At 43.3% G+C, this 18,690-nt stretch overlaps 1 non-coding gene across 1 annotated transcript; it reads left to right on the top strand.

Moving 5' to 3' along the window:
• The first annotated feature begins 318 nt into the window (after positions 1-318).
• TRNAF-GAA lies at positions 319-391 on the top strand. The gene has a single exon. It is a non-coding gene; the product is annotated as a tRNA-Phe (tRNA).
• Positions 392-18,690: the final 18,299 nt, after the last annotated feature.

Below are 18,690 nucleotides of genomic sequence, written 5' to 3'. Positions count from 1 at the left end.
TCATGACACTCAACCTTTTTTTCTCATTTTAATTATGTGCCATCTCAACGCAAATATCTAATTGACATGTATGATATTTTTATTGTGATCAACGGCCACATCACCTCGCGCTAACAGCCACGTCACAAAACTTAATTGACGCGCATCTGAATAATGTGCGAGCGATACAACAACGACATCATGTTTGGTTGAATGATATATATGTCATTGGGTGCAATGCGTTTTCGACATGTCAAATGTTTCGGGCATTTACTTTGGAGAGCTCCCCTCGGTTCTCCAGAGGTACGGATTAAAATGTAATCAAATTTAAAATAAAAAGCGGGGATAGCTCAGTTGGGAGAGCGTCAGACTGAAGATCTGAAGGTCGCGTGTTCGATCCACGCTCACCGCAAATCTTTTATTTTTTTGTTGTCGTCAGCGTTTTTTTGACTTGTGAGTTTTTTTTTACATCCTTTTGACTTGTGAGTTGTGACTCCCTTAATCACTCTGCCATGAAACCATGACAGGTGAATATACACAGAATCGATGCCATCGTTTTCAGGGCAGAAACGGAATGAGCACACCGAGCCGTACGCCGGTCAATCAAGCCATGACAGAATAAACGTCCATTATTCGTTTCGTCGCCGTTTGTCCTGCGACAACACTAGTACTATTACTCCTGGTCTTCACGCTATCTCCAACATCGACCATATGTAATCATCCAAACCACACGGTTCAGACGTATTTTGTGAACACAGGAGTCCGGACGCGTGTCACCCAAGTTTCCGACAAACCTGGTCAAGAAAGAAATCCTCTCCATCACCCGTGCCCTTTTCCTCCAAGTAGTCATCTTCACATACATGTCGCCACATAAATGACGGGGCCATTCACTCGCCCCTTCCTTCTGCATTGAAACGACATCCGTGTGTCCGCCTACCTTCATTAAATCGTCGTATGTGTCGAGAAACCTATTTCGATGGTTCAAGGGTCACATGTTTTTTTTTATGCCGACAAACATTAAACATCACTTCGGTTGGCGCCTCGCATCCACCCGCTATTTAAACGTGGCGAGTCGTTGGTCAAGAACGACCCCACAACTCTGCTCTCCATCTCCTTGTACTACACCCGTCATGGCCTTCGGCACCAAAGTCTTGTGGGACGGCTTATCCAACGAGCACAAGAAGGAGTTGTCCGATGCTGCAGCGGTCTACCTTGCCCAACAAGCGAACCAAATAGAGGCTGGCTTGCCGGCAAGCTCTTCGAAGCAGGCGCCACCGCCATCGCCAAGCCGTCCTCGTCCATCTAGATTGGCAATACCATCTCCTCGCAAATTCGTCATGAGCGATGGCGGCAACACATCAGGTAGGCGGAGAAAAAATCCATGTTCGTCGAGGTTGACACGACGGCAGAGGATTTTGATTGGGGCATCGACGACAACATCGTGAACTCCATGTCGCCACATCGGCCACGTCTGTGGCCGTCGCCAACACCGAGGACAAGTAGACCATCGGAGGCCGCCATCGCTTGTATCCCACGAAGCCCACCACCTAGACCTCACCGAACTACACAACCGGTGGCTTGCCCGCTTCACGGGGGCGTAGGCCATCGTGACCGTCTTCCCCTGCCCCAAAAACCAGCCCCGACTCATAGTTCACGAAAGCGAAGGCTACTCTTTCCTACTGCTGGAGCATATCCCTGTGGAGCTCACGGTAGTCCGATGAGCCGGTTGTCGAACATAGGAAAGATTATTCGAAGACATGTTGTGGGAATGAGGATCCGCTGCGGTTGGCGATAGAACTAGGTTAGAATAGCCTAGACTAGTCAGCTATAATTTAATTTAAATATGTCTTAAATGTAAATCTTTTCTTTTGATATATATGAAAACTATGTGGTTTGCATGTAATTTATCCGGTTAGTTGTAATCCGATTTAAAATGTATGTGGCTATGGTTGAGTGGTCAGATCCTACATTTGTGTCCATGAATTAGTCCTCTCTATCCGCCGACGAACATGATGTGAGGTTTAAGAGTCAGCATTGAAGATGTCCTTAGCTAGCAGAGTTATTACATACACAGGATGTCTCCCAACAACATCTACAATCATGATTGCCAAATGTGACGCACTATACCTTCATGGACGCATCATCGTGGACAATTACCGGTCATCCCTATCTGTTCTCCCTCACAATCATGCTCCTCAAATGTCCGTTTCTCAAATACGTACAACCCACGCAACTACGTAGAACAACAATTCTACATAGATAAATGTACTTATATAACATAGTCTGAACGCAACCAGACAAAGTTTTTGTACAATCATGCCCAAAAGGGCAAGATCAACACCAGATAGAGTTCATCATCACACGGAGTTCATCACCACACATATTAACTACACACAAAAATAAGACAGAATGGGACGATGGGAATCACCATTTCCTCGTTAGGCCATTCTCCTTGTGTGCACAAGAGCGGCGCTAGTAGTCCTGTGTGTAGGCATTTGTGGCGAAAAATGCGTCATCGTAATTGGGGGGATGACCCTCGGGTATCCCAAAGACGGCGAGTCGGACGGGGTGTCTGCCCGTCTGGGCCGGCTGCTCCGATTCCCACCCACAGCCGGCTGCTCCAACCAGTCGGTTGTGCCAGCCATCCGGCTGCCCGGAGTCAACTATGAAGTCCCATCGGACAAGCACGATCGAGACGGCCAACGTCATGCAACTCCATCTACAGTGTAACTTGTCCCCTGGGCGTTGGTTTATAAAGCGTCTAGGTGACAAGGACAACCTAGCTCTCAAGCTACGTTCAGCTTGGCATGTAAACTACCCACTCTAGCTTACATCCCAAGCAGCTTGACATGTAAGCTACCACTGTAGCTTACATGTCAAGCCACCCATTCCACACCTATATAAGAGGCTCACTATGTGCCCTCTCAGGGACAGACACTCTCCCATCCTACACACTCATGTATGAGGAAGAAGCCTATGGCTGTCCTCTCCCATACATCTCCAGGAGCAACCTTGTACTGCAAATAGACCTCATATGCAAACATGCAGGAGTAGGGGTATTATCTCTTCGGAGAGCCCCGAACCTGGGTAACCTTCGCGTGCTACTACCCTATCTCGTCCCGGATCTTCCACGGCAGCCTTGCTCGTACCTCGATTAGCCACCCCGTGGCATCTGTCGTGAGAATACAACGACAGTTGGTGCCCATGGTGGGGCTAGCTGCTGCTGGAACCGCAGTCCGGGCGGCACCCTCTTCATCATCATCACCGCAATGTTGTCGTCGTCTTTCCGGCGGGGCTCGGGGGTCCAACATCGTCACGGCTCCGGGCTCTTAAGTGTTTTGTAGATTATTGCTTAATTTTTCTAAGTTTGGTGAATTTTCTTTTAGGTGTAGGTTAAGCTAGAGGAAACAACATTGTTAGTGTTAGTTTAGGTCACAATTAGTGTTAAATATATAGGTTATGGTTAGTTTAGGTTAAGTAGGTTTCTTTTATGTTAAGTAAGTAATTAGTTTAGGGCCTTTATCATTTCTTTTATGTTAAGTTTGCTACTCGTATTTCTCTATTAATACTTTAGAACTATTTGCAAAAGTTTGATGAATTTTGACATTTGCAAAAGTTTGTTATGTATTTGCAATTAATTATTATATATATGTAGGCAATACATTCTGCTTAGTCCTTTAGTGATGGATTTATCAAGAATGCCACATTATGTATGTGCACAAGTTGATTTAATTTTTTTATCTCATCTATGTAACCTAGCTAGCAAGCTAGATTCTATATATCATGTTGTCTGTCAAAGTATTGAAGAAATCAATGGCTTCATCATTACCTGGTAGTAATAGACGCATGATGCTATGAAGCTCTTGAAAGTTGTTTTGGAACGGAGTTCCTGATAGAATAATACATTTTTTGGTACGAAGTTCAGCAAAGTCCTTCCAAATAGCGATATTCGGATGGCTCTTTTTGAACTGCGTACCAAAAAGCTAATTATCCTATTTGGGATTCCGTTACAAAACAACTTTGTAAAGCTTCATAGCATCATGCGCCTATTACTACTAGGTAATGATGAAGTCATGGTTTTCTTCAATCCTTTGATATTATACAATGTGACATATAGAAGGGTAGATGAGATCAGGAAAAATATGGATCATTTTCTGCACATCCAGAATGTCGCCATTTCGTTAAATCCCTTAAAGGTTAAGAGAATCCGTTAGACATATTTTAGAGTATAGATTCACTCATTTTGCTCCGTATGTAGTTTTCTGATGAAATCTAGGTCTTATATTTTGGAACAAAGGGAGTACGATGCCCGGCCCGCATCCTCGTCGACGATTCGGTGGCGACCACCTGCTTGATAGGCGCCAGCATGTGCGGGACTGGGCTCCGCCGGGCTGGCACTGCGACAGGGCTCCGCCGGGCTGGCACTTGGTGAGGAATCGGGCTACCGTCGTTGAGCCGGAGCTTGTTTGGTGGCGGTCGCGGGGGCCACTTTCGATGCCGAGGGTGCCGACCCCCGAGTAGGAGCTACGTCCCCGTGTCAGGGAGGAGGACGAGCACGTCCGTCCCTACATGGAGGTGTTGGATGCCAGGTCCTCCCATACCTGGCATGTTCTTTAGGGATCTCACCCGAGCTATGATTCGGTGATGGTCCCTCCTCTTTGGGCGTCGACCGCCCGCGACTCAGTACAGCAACGACATTTTGTTGGTTGATCAGTTATATATTATTCGAGAGATGTATTACTGTATTCGAGAGATGTATTATTGATGTATTCCAGATTATGTATTCGATAATATTAAGTGGATTATTCGATGATGCATTAATTAAGTGGACTATTCGATGTATATATAAGTGGGAGTTTTAGTTGTTAGTTAATTTAGTTTTTATGTTTAATGAATTCGCAGATACTATGGATCCAATACACGGCAGAGCCGAATATCAGGAAGACTGATGCATGGTGTCGTCTGCGGGGATGATTTTATTGTTGGCGATGTCACCAATCAGTTTCTGAACAAGTCCGGCGAGGGAGATGAGTCTCTCAACACAAGAGGTAGAAGTTCCAGTGAGGTAGACGCCCACGCCTCGAGCGAGGGAGGACTCGGCGGCTCCAATGAGGGAGAAGCCGACGGCGCCGTCGAGGTGCATATATATTAATAAATTAATCCTCTGCTGTCTATATACATATATTAACACTCTTTCTTTTAGCCCTACGGATCGAACAAAACTTCAGTACGGACGAAACGAGGCCCAACCAAGAAGATGGGTGACGGTGGGAGGTACAGGATCAAAAGCGTCTCAAATGTCGGGCAACCAATTGCTCCCCTAGATGTAAAGCAGAAGTTTGTGAAGCCATGCGGAGTTGTTGTTAGGGACTACATCCCTATCACCATTCGAGAATGGATTAAGCCAAGGGAGGAAGGAGTCTCACATGTCAGCATAGTAGCCACAGAAAACCTTTGGAGAAAGCTCATGATTGGTTTCACCCTGCCGATGCCAAAGGTGGATCCACATGAGGAGGATCCAAATGAGGAGGAAATGAAGAGGCAAAAAGAGGCCCTAGAGAAAAAAGTCAAGGAGTGGGCTCTTAAGAAGATGGCCGATCTATTCACGGGCTGGAAGAAAAAATTGCACCAGGAATTTATCTTGCATGATAAGACTCCAGATTTCGATAACGGCTATGAGAAGATAAAAGACTGCTGGGCCGAATTTGTGGCGTACAAGAAATCGGAGGACGCCTTGAAAAAGGTCTGCATCAAATAAGAGGAATGCACGTATGAAGAAGTACCACCATGTTATGGGGCCTGCTCTCTATGCCGGTCACATGGATAAGTGGGAAGCACTTGAGGCATCATTTGTGGCTAACAATATCACTCCATAGCCCTTAAGATGGATCGAACGGGCAAGAAACTGGTTTTACGGGCATGGGGGCTTGTTGGACGCAGAAGGGAACACAATATATAACCAAAGACACGAAGATAATCCCCTACCCATCGAGAACACAAGACGTGCAGTAAAGGATGTTGAAGAGGGACAGTTTGTTCCCGATAGAGAGAACGACGAGCTCTCACGCACCCTTGGGAATGGTGAACACAAAGGGCGAGCACGAGGCTTATGAGGCTCCCCGCCGTGGACACTTGCGTTTTCCGAGGAAAGGAAGAGATTTCCCGATAGAAGCCATCAGAGGAGAAAGGAAAAGGAGGCAGCTGAGAAAGCGGCTTATGCACACCGGCTACGTAATATAGAAGAAGCAGTAAAGCGGGTTGAGCAGGATCAAATCGACAGACAACAAGGTAGAGGCCAATCTCAGCGGCTCATGATAGAAGCTGCATCGAATCGGAAAAGCAGTGTCGCTTCCACACAACTCCAAGATGATGGTGATGATGATGCACTCACGACGGCTCCTCCTCGTCGCTACCCACTGGATGATATCACAAAGAGCACACCTTGTGAGCTAAAGGTGAAACTTGGTAACTTAAGGTTGACGGTGGCGGTCGGCGTGGCCGTACCAATTGAACATAATCCAACTTGGCATTTCTCTCCGGTTCCAAAAGGGTATGCTGTCGTGGTGGTGGATGAAGTGATGAAAGAATATGAGGAGCTGAAGCTGGACTACCATGCAGGTGAAGATAGAGATTTGACTAAACTTGGAGAAGTCAAGAAACAGACCGTTGTATGGCCAAAGGAGCACATCTTGCTTCCAAATTGGCCACCAAGGCCACCGGCTCCTCAGAGCAGCAATCCTTCTTCGCCTCCACCTCACCAGTCTCCAGCGCAACCGTCATCTTCGCTGCCTGACCAGTCTCCAGCGCAACCGTTGTCTTCGCCGCCTCACTAGTCTCGAGCACAACCGTCTCCACCGCTGCATCAGCCGTCTCCACAGCCCCGTCAGCTGTCTCCGTCCACTGAGGACCATAGCAAAAAGCGGAAATGTACCACCGCTAATAGTGGCGGTGGAAAGGGGTTCCGATCACCGAAACGTAACTTGTCGCCCCTCCCAAAAGTACCTCATAAGGATATGGAGATGAGACCTTGGGACTATACTAGAGAGGACAATATTAATAGGGCACACGCACATCATCAACAGTGGATGGCTGACAAGGGTAACAAGAAGAAGCCGAAAGAGCCAGAGTTCCCAATCACCCCAGAAGATCACGCTGCGTGCGTGAAAATGCTGAAAACCCTTGCAGATCCCCCGCCACCGTTGCCACACTGTGAACGCTCTATTCTCAAGTTGACTGAGGCAAAAAAGCAGCGGTTGAAGAGTAGTACGTCCAGCGGGAAATCAGTTGCCCAGCTCGGACAACAGAAAAACCAATCGTGCCCCCCGCTCAGAGTGTATTCTGATACAAAGGTGTGCTCGAGTGGAGCTGCGGTCGAGCAGAGGAATGATGAAACAGCTGGTATCGATCCGGAGTTTGTTGCATGATACGTCTCCAACGTATCTATAATTTTTGATGGTTCCATGCTATTATCTTGTCAAACTTTGGATGTTTTGTATGCATTTTATATCTTTTTTGGGACTAACTAATTAACTCACTGCCAAGTGCCAGTTCCTCACTTTTCCGAGTTTTTGACCTTTTTCAGAGGAGAATATCAAACGGAGTCCAAACGGAAAAAAAATCTTCGGAATGATTTTTTCCGAAACAGAAGATGCGCAGGGAGCTTGGGAACCAAGCCAAAGGGTCCCGGGGGAGGCCAAAAGCCCCCTAGCCGCGGCCTGGGGGGCGCGCCTAGCAGGCTTGTGGGCCCCCCGTGGATCCTTTGCCCTACTTGTTCCGCCTATAAATCCCCAAAAAATCTGAAACCACGAGAGAGAGCCACGAAAATACTTTTCCGCCGCCGCAAGCTTCTGTCTTCGCAAGATCCCATCTGGGGCATGTTTTGGTGCCCTGCCGGAGGGGGGATTCGGACACGGAGGGCTTCTTCATCAACACCATTGCCTCTCCGATGATGTGTGAGTAGTTCACCACAGACCTTCGGGTCCATAGCTAGTACCTAGATGGCTTATTCTCTCTCTTGGATCTTCAATACAAAATTCTCCATGATCTTCATGGAGATCTATCTGATGTATTCCTCTTTTGCGGTGTGTTTGTTGAGATCCGATGAATTGTGGATTTATGATCAGATTATCTATGAATCTGATTTGAGTTTCTTCTGATCTCTTATATGCATGATTTCATATCCTTGTAATTCTCTTCGAGTTGTGGGTTTCGTTTGGCCAACTTGATCTATAATTCTTGCAATGGGAGAAGTGCTTGGTTTTGGGTTCATACCGTGCGGTGTCCTCACCCAGTGACAGAAGGGGTAGCGAGGCACGCATCATGTTGTTGCCATCAAGGGTAAAAAGATGGGGTTTATATCTATTGCATGAATTTATCCCTCTACATCATGTCATCTTGCTTAAGGCGTTACTCTGTTTGTTATGAACTCAATACACTAGATGCATGCTAGATAGCGGTCGATGTGTGGAGTAACAGTAGTAGATGCAGAAAGTATCGGTCTACTTGTCTCGGACGTGATGCCTATATGTATGATCATTGCCTTAGATATCGTCATGACTTTGCGCGGTTCTATCAATTGCTCGACAGTAATTCGTTCACCCACCGTAATATTTGCTATCATGAGAGAAGCCTCTAGTGAACACTATGGCCCCCAGGTCTACTTCACATCATATTTTCAGTCCTACACTTTTCTTTGTTGCACTTTCCGCCTTGAGATCTCAGCTTGCAATCGATCGTGAAGCGATTGACAACCCCTTTGTAGCGTTGGGTGCAAGTTTGCTATTTTTGCACAGGTACTTTGGAGACTTGCCTAGATACTCCTACTGGATTGATACCTTGGTTCTCAAACTAAGGGATATACTTACTGCTACTGTGCTGCATCACCCTTTCCTCTTCAAGAGAAAAACCAACGCAAGCTCAAGAGGTAGCAAGAAGAAGTTCTAGCGCCGTTGCCGCGGAGGAGGATCAAGTCAAGAATAGTCTTCCTCCAACATGTCAATTTCTGGCACCGGGGATTATTCTAAGTGAAGCTTATCTAAGTAACTATTGCAAACTCATCTCTTGCATTTACTTTTTTGCCTCTCGTTTTCCTCTCCCCCACTTCTGAAAAACAAAAAATTACAAAAATATTTGCCTTTTTCGTTCACCCTTTTCTTTCACTTGCTTTATGTTCGCTTGTGTGGTTGTCTGCTTGCTGAAGTCACCATGACTGAAAACACCAAAGTTTGTGACTTCTCGAATACTAATAATAATGATTTTATTAGTACTCCGATTGCTCCCGCCACTAGTGCGGAATTATATGAAATCAATGCTGCTTTGCTGAATCTTATTATGAAAGAGCAATTCTCCGGCCTTCCTAGTGAAGATGTCGCATGCCATCTTAATACCTTCATTGAGTTATGCGATATGCAAAACAAGAAAGATATGGATAATGATGTGATTAAATTGAAGCTATTTCCGTTCTCATTGCGAGATCGAGCAAAAACTTGGTTTTAATCTTTTCCCAAAAATAGTATTGATTCTTGGAACAAGTGCAAAGATGCTTATATATCCAAGTATTTTCCATCGGCTAAGATTATCTCTCTCCATAATGATATCATGAATTTTAAGCAACTAGATCATGAACATGTTGCACAGTCTTGGGAGAGAATGAAATTGATGATTAGAAATTGTCCCGCTCATGGCTTGAGTCTTTGGATGATTATACAAATCTTCTATACTGGTTTGAATTTTGCTTCTCGAAATATCCTTGATTCCGCCTCCGGTGGAACTTTCATGGAAATCACATTAGGAGAAGCCACAAAACTCCTAGACAATATCATGACAAACTATTCTCAATGGCACACTGAAAGGTCACCTACTAGTAAAAAAGTGCACGCTATAGAAGAAATTAACTCTTTGAGTGCTAAGATGGATGAGTTAATGAAATTGTTTGCTAGTAAAGGTGCTCCTTTAGATCCAAATGATATGCCCTTGTCTTCCTTGATTGAGAGTAGCAATGAGAGCTTGGATGTTAATTTTGTTGGTAGGAATAATTTTGGCCACAACAATGCTTTTAGAGGTAACTATATTCCTAGGCCTTTTCCTAGTAATCCCTCTAATAACTTTGGCAATTCCTACAACAATGCTCATGGAAATTACAATAAATTACTCTTTGATTTACAGAGTAATATTAAAGAGTTTATCAACTCACAAAAGATTTTCAATGCATCCATAGAAGAAAAACTGCTCAAAATTGAAATTGATATGTGCTCCTCCCAAGATCAATATGGATGAAACTTCGAAAGCTATGCGTGTTTCCATGAATGAGAGTAAAGAAAGAACCGCCCAAATTCGTGCTAGACATGAATGGCTTAAAAAGGCGTGTTCTCGTGATGAGAATCACGAAGATCTTAAAGTGCTTGGTGTGACTCCCATTGAATCCTTGTTTTCTAGTGTCAAACCTAAAGATGATGGGGCTGGATATGAATTCACCTTGGTTGAGAAATGCCCCAATGATTCTGAGTCCTTCTATCTTGATGCTAAAAGCATTGAAAGTGGAGTAGAGGATATCAAAACTTTGAGTAGTAATGAAACTACTACTTTGGATTTCAAGGAATTCAGTTATGATAGTTGCTCTTTGATTGAATGTATTTCCTTGATGCAATCCATGCTAAACTCTCCACACGCTTATATCCAAAACAAAGCCTTTACCGATCATATCGTCGATGCTATGATGAAATCTCTTGAAGAGAAACTTGAATTGGAAGTTTCTATTCCTAGAAAACTTCATGATGAGTGGGAACCTACTATCAAAATAGAGATCAAAAACTATGAATGCAATGCTTTGTGTGATTTGGGTGCTAGTGTTTCCGCTATTCCAAAGTCTTTATGTGATATTCTAGGCTTCAATGAGATTGATGAGTGCTCTCTTAATTTGCATCTTGCGAATTCTACTGTTAAGAAACCTATGGGAAGGATCAATGATGTTCTTATTATTGCAAATAGGAACTATGTACCCGTAGATTTCATTGTGCTTGATATTGATTGCAATCCTACATGTCCCATCATTCTTGGTAGACCTTTCCTAAGGACTATTGGTGTTCTCATCGATATGAAGGAAGGTAATATTAGATTTCAATTTCCATTAAAGAAGGGCATGGAACATTTTCCCAGAAAGAAAATAAGATTGCCTTATGAATCCATGATGAGGGCTACTTATGGTTTGAGTACCAAAGACGACAATACGTGATTCTATCGCCTTATGCCTAGCTAAGGGCGTTAGACAATAACGCTTGTTGGGAGGCAACCCATTGAATTTATCTTTGCTTTTTGCTTTCTATTTTGTTGTGTCCGCACCATCATAATTCTGCTATGATTGTGTTTTTTGTATTTATTTTTGTGTTTGTGCCAAGTAAAACCTTTATGACTAGTTTGGTAATGGTTGTTTGATCTTGCTGAAAAAGACAGAAACTTTTCGCTCACGAAATTATTTCCGTTTTTATGCAGAAAGAGATTTTGAGTTGATTCTTATTGCTTCTCCTTCATATGCCAATTGCCCAAATTTTAATAATGTTTCATAATTTTTGAGATACCAAAAGTGTACGAAGTATACAGATTGCTACAGACTAGTCTGTTTTTGACAGATTCTGTTTTTGTTGTGTTGATTGCTTATTTTGATGAAACTATGGATAGTATCGGGGGGTACTAGCCATGGAAAAGTGAGAATACAGTAATATAACACCAATATAAATAGAAATCAAGTTTTCTACAGTACCTAAAGAGGTGGTAGTTTGTTTTCTTGTGCTAATGATATCACGAGTTTCTGTTTAAGTTTTGTGTTGTGAAGTTTTCAAGTTTTGGGTGATGTTCTCATGGATAATGGGATGAAGAGTGGAAAGAGCTCAAGCTTGGGGATGCCCAAGGCATCCCAAGCCAAATTCAAGGACACCAAAAAGCCTAAGCTTGGGGATGCCCCGGGAAGGCATCCCCTCTTTCGTCTTCAATCCATCGGTAACATTACTTGGAGCTATATTTTTATTCACCACATGATATGTGTTTTGCTTGGAGCGTCGTGTATTATAGGAGTCTTTTCTTTTTGTTGTGTCACAATCATCCTTGCTGCACACATTTTGATAGAGACATGCACTCATCGTGAATTTGCTAGAATAGTCATTGAGCTTCCTTATATCTTTTGAGTTAGGCAATTTAGCTCGCATGTGCTTCACTTATATCTTTTGAGCTAGATAACTTTGCTCTAAGTGCTTCACTTAGATCTTTTTAGAGCACGGCGGTGTCATATTTTGGAGAAATAAGAACTCTCGATCTTCACTTATATCTTTTTGAGAGTGCTCTCTTTGAGTAGCTGGGTAATTGGCTTGTGCTATGAAAGTAGTCCTAAAGATGATAGGCATCCAAAGAGGATACTATAAAAACTTCCATATTCATGTGCATTGATTAGAAAGAGAAGTTTGATTCCTCTCAATTAGTTTCGAGACATGGATTTGGTAATATCAAGAGTCATGTTAGTAGGGTGTTGTGAATCTAGAAATAGTTGTGTTGAAGTTAGTGATTCCCCTAACATGCACGTATGGTGAACCGCTATGTTAGGAAGTCAGAGCATAATTGATTTATTTGATATTTATCCTTTGTGTTGCGGTCGGGATCGCGCGATGTTTGACACATACCAACCCTTCCCCTAGGAGTATGCCTTTAGCACTTTGTTTTGATTACTAATAAAAACTTTCGCAATAAGTATATTAATTCTTCATGACTAATGTGAGTCCATGGTATAGATGCACTTTCACCTTCCACAATTTCTAGCTTCTCTAGTGCCGCGCAACTTTCGTCGGTGCACAAAACCACCATACACCTTCCTCAAAATTACCTACCTATCATGGACTTTTCATAGCCATTCCGAGATATATTGCCATGCAACTCCCACCGTTCCGTCTCATGACTTGTGCCGTCACTTACATATTGCCATTGCATGATCGTAAGATAGCTAGCGAGATGTTTCAACGTCATACGCTAAGCTAGATCGTTGCACATCCTGGTACACTGCCGGAGGCATTTCCTATAGAGTCATCATTGCTCTAAGTATTGAGTTGTGAGTAAATAAAAGTGTGATGATCATCATTATTAGAGCATTGTCCCATGTGAGGAAAAATGAAAAGAGGCCAAAGTTGCCCTCACAAAAAAAATGAAAAGAGGCCAAAGAGCCCAAAACAAAAAAAGGAGAGAAAAAGAGAGAAGGGAAAATGCTACTATCTTTTTCCACACTTGTGCTTCTCAATAGCACCATGTTCTTCATGATTGAGAGTCTCTTGTTTTTTCACCACCATATACTAGTGGGAATCTTCATTATATAACTTGGTTTGTATATTCCAATGATGGGCTTCCTCAAAATTGCCCTATGTCTTCGTGAGCAAGCAAGTTGGATGCACACCCACTAGTTCTCCTTTTGAGCTTTCACACACTTATAGCTCTAAATGCATCCGTTGCATGGTAATCCCTAATCATTCACATTGATATCTATTAATGGGCATCTCCATAGCCCTTTGATACGCCGAATCGATGTGACCATCTCCTCCTTTTTGCCTCACAACCTCCACCACACTCTATTCCACCTATAGTGCTATATCCATGGCTCACACTCATGTATTGTGTGAGAGTTGAAAAACGTTTGAGAAAGTAAGAGTGTGAAAACAATTACTTGGCCAATACCGGGGTTGTGCATGATTTAAATTCGTTGTGTGGGGATGATGGAGCATAGCCAGACTATATGATTTTGTAGGGATAACTTTCTTTGGCCTTGTTATTTCGAAAGTTCATGATTACCTTGCTAGTTTGCTTGAAGTATCATTGTTTTCAAGTCAATAGCAAACTATTGTTTTGAATCTTACGGATCTGAACATTCATGTCACATGAAAGAAGTTACAAAGGACAAATATGCTAAGTAGCATTCCACATCAAAAATTCAGTCTTTATCACTTCCCTACTCGGGGACGAGCAGGAGTTAAGCTTGGGGATGCTTGATACGTCTCCAACGTATCTATAATTTTTGATGGTTCCATGCTATTATCTTGTCAAACTTTGGATGTTTTGTATGCATTTTATATCTTTTTTGGGACTAACTTATTAACTCAGTGCCAAGTGCCAGTTCCTGTTTTTTCCGTGTTTTTGACCTTTTTCAGAGGAGAATATCAAATGGAGTCCAAACGGAAAAAAAAATCTTCGGAATGATTTTTTCCGAAACAGAAGATGAGAAGGGAGCTTGGGAACCAAGGCAAAGGGTCCTCGGGGAGGCCACAAGCCCCCTAGCTACGGCCTGGGGGGCGCACCTAGCAGGCTTGTGCCCCCCCCCCCCCCCGTGGCTCCTTTGCCCTACTTCTTCCGCCTATAAATCCCCAAAAAATCTGAAACCACGAGAGAGAGCCACGAAAATACTTTTCTGCCGCCGCAAGCTTCTGTCTCCACAAGATCCCATCTGGGACACGTTCTGCTGCCGTGCCGGAGGGGGATTCAGACACGGAGGGATTCTTCATCAACACCATTCCCTCTCTGATGATGTGTGAGTAGTTCACCACACACCTTCGATCGGGTCCATAGCTAGTAGCTAGATGGCTTCTTCCCTCTCTTGGATCTTCAATACAAAGTTCTCCATGATCTTCATGGAGATCTATCCAATGTAATCCTCTTTTGTGGTGTGTTTGTCTAGATCCAATGAATTGTGGATTTATGATCACATTATCTATGAATCTTATTTGAGTTTCTTCTAATCTCTTATATGCATGATTTCATATCCTTGTAATTCTCTTCGAGTTGTGGGTTTCGTTTGGCCAACTTGATCTATAATTCTAGCAATGGGAGAAGTGCTTGGTTTTGGGTTCATACCGTGCGGTGTCCTCACCCAGTGACAGAAGGGGTAGCGAGGCACACATCGTGTTGTTGCCATCAAGGGTAAAAAGATGGGGTTTATATCTATTACATGAATTTATCCCTCTACATCATGTCATCTTGCTTAATGCGTTACTCCGTTTGTTATGAACTCAATACACTAGATGCATGCTGGATAGCGGTCGATGTGTGGAGTAATAGTAGTAGATGCAGAAAGTATCGGTCTACTTGTCTCGGATGTGATGCCTATATGTATGATCATTGCCTTAGATATTGTCATGACTTTTCACGGTTCTATCAATTGCTCGACAGTAATTCATTCACCCACCGTAATATTTGCTATCATGAGAGAAGCCTCTAGTGAACACTATGGCCCCCGGGTCTACTTCACATCATATTTTCAGTCCTACACTTTTACTTTGTTGCACTTTCTGCCTTGAGATCTCACCTTGCAATCAATCATGAAGGGATTGACAACCCCTTTGTAGCGTTGGGTGCAAGTTTGCTGTTTTTGCGCAGGTACTTTGGAGACTTGCCTTGATACTCCTACTTGATTGATACCTTGGTTCTCAAACTGAGGGAAATACTTACTGTTACTATGGTGCATCACCCTTTCCTCTTCAAGGGAAAAAACAACGCAAGCTCAAGAGGTTGCAAGAAGAATTTCTGGCGCCGTTGGCGAGGAGGAGGATCAAGTCAAGAATAGTCAAGTGTGGGGGCTTGGAAACGGTTCACCGCCAAGTGTCGGGGTGTTTGGAAGCCAGAGCTTACATTTAAACAAATGGATGTAAGTAACTACTAGCTAGATCCACGCATCTCTTTATTCTAGTTTCAATACAATTATCATTCTTGATTATGTTTTTGATTAAACTTTGTTCTTGTAAAGTGCTTGAGGCAGGAACATGGGAACAATTTATGTGGATACTATGTTTGTGAGTTCATTCGCCAGACGACCCATGAGACGCGCAAAAACCGGGACATAAAAAATTGAAGTACGATAAACAATACTCACAACTTTATTTTATTACCATCAATTGTATTCGGTTTCATTGATATATATTGACCCCTTCTTTGAATTAGATCGAAGGGTTGCGGGACGGTCTTCTACCCGAGGAACTTGTACGAGCAATTGAAGAGAAAATTGTCGGATTCTTAGATGCAGAGGTCCTAGATGTGAAGGGAGAATATTATTGCTCGTAGATGCAATTCAGATGAAATGTTAAAGTGTAAAAGAGATGCATATGTGCATGTGTAAGTCGTGTCCACATTTTGTAATATGTTCGACAAAGCACGACGGATGAGATGGTGTAATAGATTCGTGATGATGATGTGCAATATAGTTGTTCCTTTATTGTTGTGTATGTACCATCCAATTTAGTGCAAAACAAGAATTAAAAAGTGACCAAAACAAATAAATGGGAAAATAGGGGGCAGCAAAATAGCCCCATCAAATTTAGTGCAAAACCCTAAACCCTAAAATGTGCTCAAAAAAAGGGAGCGAAGCAATAAACCCGATTTGTAATAAGAACCGGGACTAATACCCCTCCCTCCCTCGCCCACAGCCCCGCGACGTGGAGGAATATTACCCCCGGTTCGGTGCCGAATCGGGGCTAGCATTAGTCCCGCTTTGCTAGCCCCGGTTCATGAACCGGGGCTAAAGGCCCAACCGAATCGGGGCTGTAGCCTCTTTTTCTACTAGTGCCAATACCCTTATCAATAGATGAATTACTTCTCTTGTGCCTATCATATACTCCCCCATCATAAAATAAGTGTCTTGACTTTATATTAGCTCTAAACTTAAAACATTTATTTAAAATGGAGGGAGTATTTCCTTTATTTCAAAATATATGTCTTTTTCAAGACTAACATAAAGTACATACGAAGTTAAATGAATGAATTTACATTTTAAAATACATCTATATATGCCCATATATAGTTTTTATTAAAATATTAAAATAGTGACATTTGAAAACTGAGGGATTACAATATAAACATAACAAGTTAACAACAATGTGGTTCTATTTTTCCGTCCGGAATTATTTCTCGGAAGAGCAATTTATTAACGCTATCATGCCATCACGGAATATCAGAATGACAGTCCCGGGTCATCAATCAATTCATTATCCTTCTATCATTATGTATTGTAGCTCATCTAGCTACTGTCGGCAATTCATAATTTCCATTTGGGTCATCTTCAATTCGATAATCTCTGTATTTAACAACTATTTATTCTCAAATCATCGGTCAAGCTTTATGAATCATCTAAAATTTGGGCCTAATTTTGCGTTTTGTCCCGGGGCCCCAAATGTCTAGAGATGACCCTGCTCGTCATGCCGCTGTTTGACGATGTCATAATGTCGGTGAGACGTGGCTATATCACGATGAGATAATGTCGGCGAGACGTCGGACAACGCGGGCTGCTCCTCCGCGAGTCGTGGCACCTTCGCCTTAGCACCCTTCTGCATCCTGAGCCACAGTGAGTCTTCATGGCACCTCACATTTGTCTCTGTTGTGGCCAAAGGATGATGGAGGACATCATGCACATGCTGCTCCTCCGCATCAACCGACGCAAACTTTGTGCATACGCAGGAGAATCGTCCTCCGCTCTGGGCTATACAACATGAATCAAGTTACAACCTTGAGTGAATCATTGAATTGACGAACATGTAAAGCAACAAGAAGCAAAACTTACTATCTTCATGATTGAAGTGTCGGGTGGCCAACTTCTTTGCATGCGTGCGATTGTACCGTAATACTTCATGCCAGAGTTTGAGATGGTGTACCACCGATTGGCTAACGATTTCATGTTGCAACCATGAATCACACAGAAGTTGTAGGGTGCAAAGTGATTTTGCTCAATTAAACTAAGAATGCATGTTTTGCCAAAACACCGCGTCCCCTTACTTAATGCCTACAAAGTCCACACTTCTTCCCAACCCATCCAATACACAACACCCATTCTCCATCATCGAATACCCACCATAATGCTTGCTCAAAGAAACAATGAGAACTAAAAAAGCTTAATGAAATTTGGCTAAACACTTATGGGGCGTGGTGTTCGGCACGTCGGTCGAATGGGGGCGAAGAATGTGTGGCTGCAAATGGATCCAGGGTGAACGAATGTGCAATCCAAGGCATGTGGGGCTCATGGGTGGGCCGACCGGAGTGGTAGAGCAATGACATCAGACTAGGAGGGTGTGTGCATATAAAGCAAGGAGGGAGGGAATGACGGCGTCCTCGACTAGGGGGTACTCATGTCTCGTTGCAGATTGACGGTGAATTCGTGTTCGTCGTCCCCATCTTCTCGAGTGTCTCTTTGACAATTGCTTCGGTGGAGTTGTCTGGAATTTAATCAACAACAGTCCTTTAACATTTCATCGCGTTCCGATGGAGGAATCTTCGACAGTCTCCGATATATCGGAGCCATGTCGAATTTAGACGGGAATCTGGATGAGTTTAGGGTGAGGGTTCCAGTATCTAGATCGGACATCCGTTGGAAAAATTCCACCGTTCATCGACTGCGGAATTCCTATATCAATCGAGCACCCCTCCAAATTTCAGCTCGATTCGACCATCCGAACTCTGGTAAACGTCCGATGAGTACATCAATTTTTGGACCTGTTTTCTGCGTGAAAATTAATCCGACCCGAGTTCATCTTTTTCATGAACGGGTTATTGGACATCAAGGATATTTTTTAAGTATTGTGCGTTGTTCTCAAACACATGCCCACAAATTTTGAGCCTTTTCCGAGGCAAAATTCACCATAATGATGCTGCCAAATGAGCCCGACAACGTTATTCCATGGCTTTCGACCTGCGCCAACATCGACTGTG

This window comes from Hordeum vulgare, chromosome 3H (assembly GCF_904849725.1).
Source record: "Hordeum vulgare subsp. vulgare chromosome 3H, MorexV3_pseudomolecules_assembly, whole genome shotgun sequence".
NCBI classification, from domain to species: Eukaryota; Viridiplantae; Streptophyta; class Magnoliopsida; order Poales; family Poaceae; genus Hordeum; species Hordeum vulgare.
This window is presented reverse-complemented; position numbering and strand designations above follow the sequence as displayed.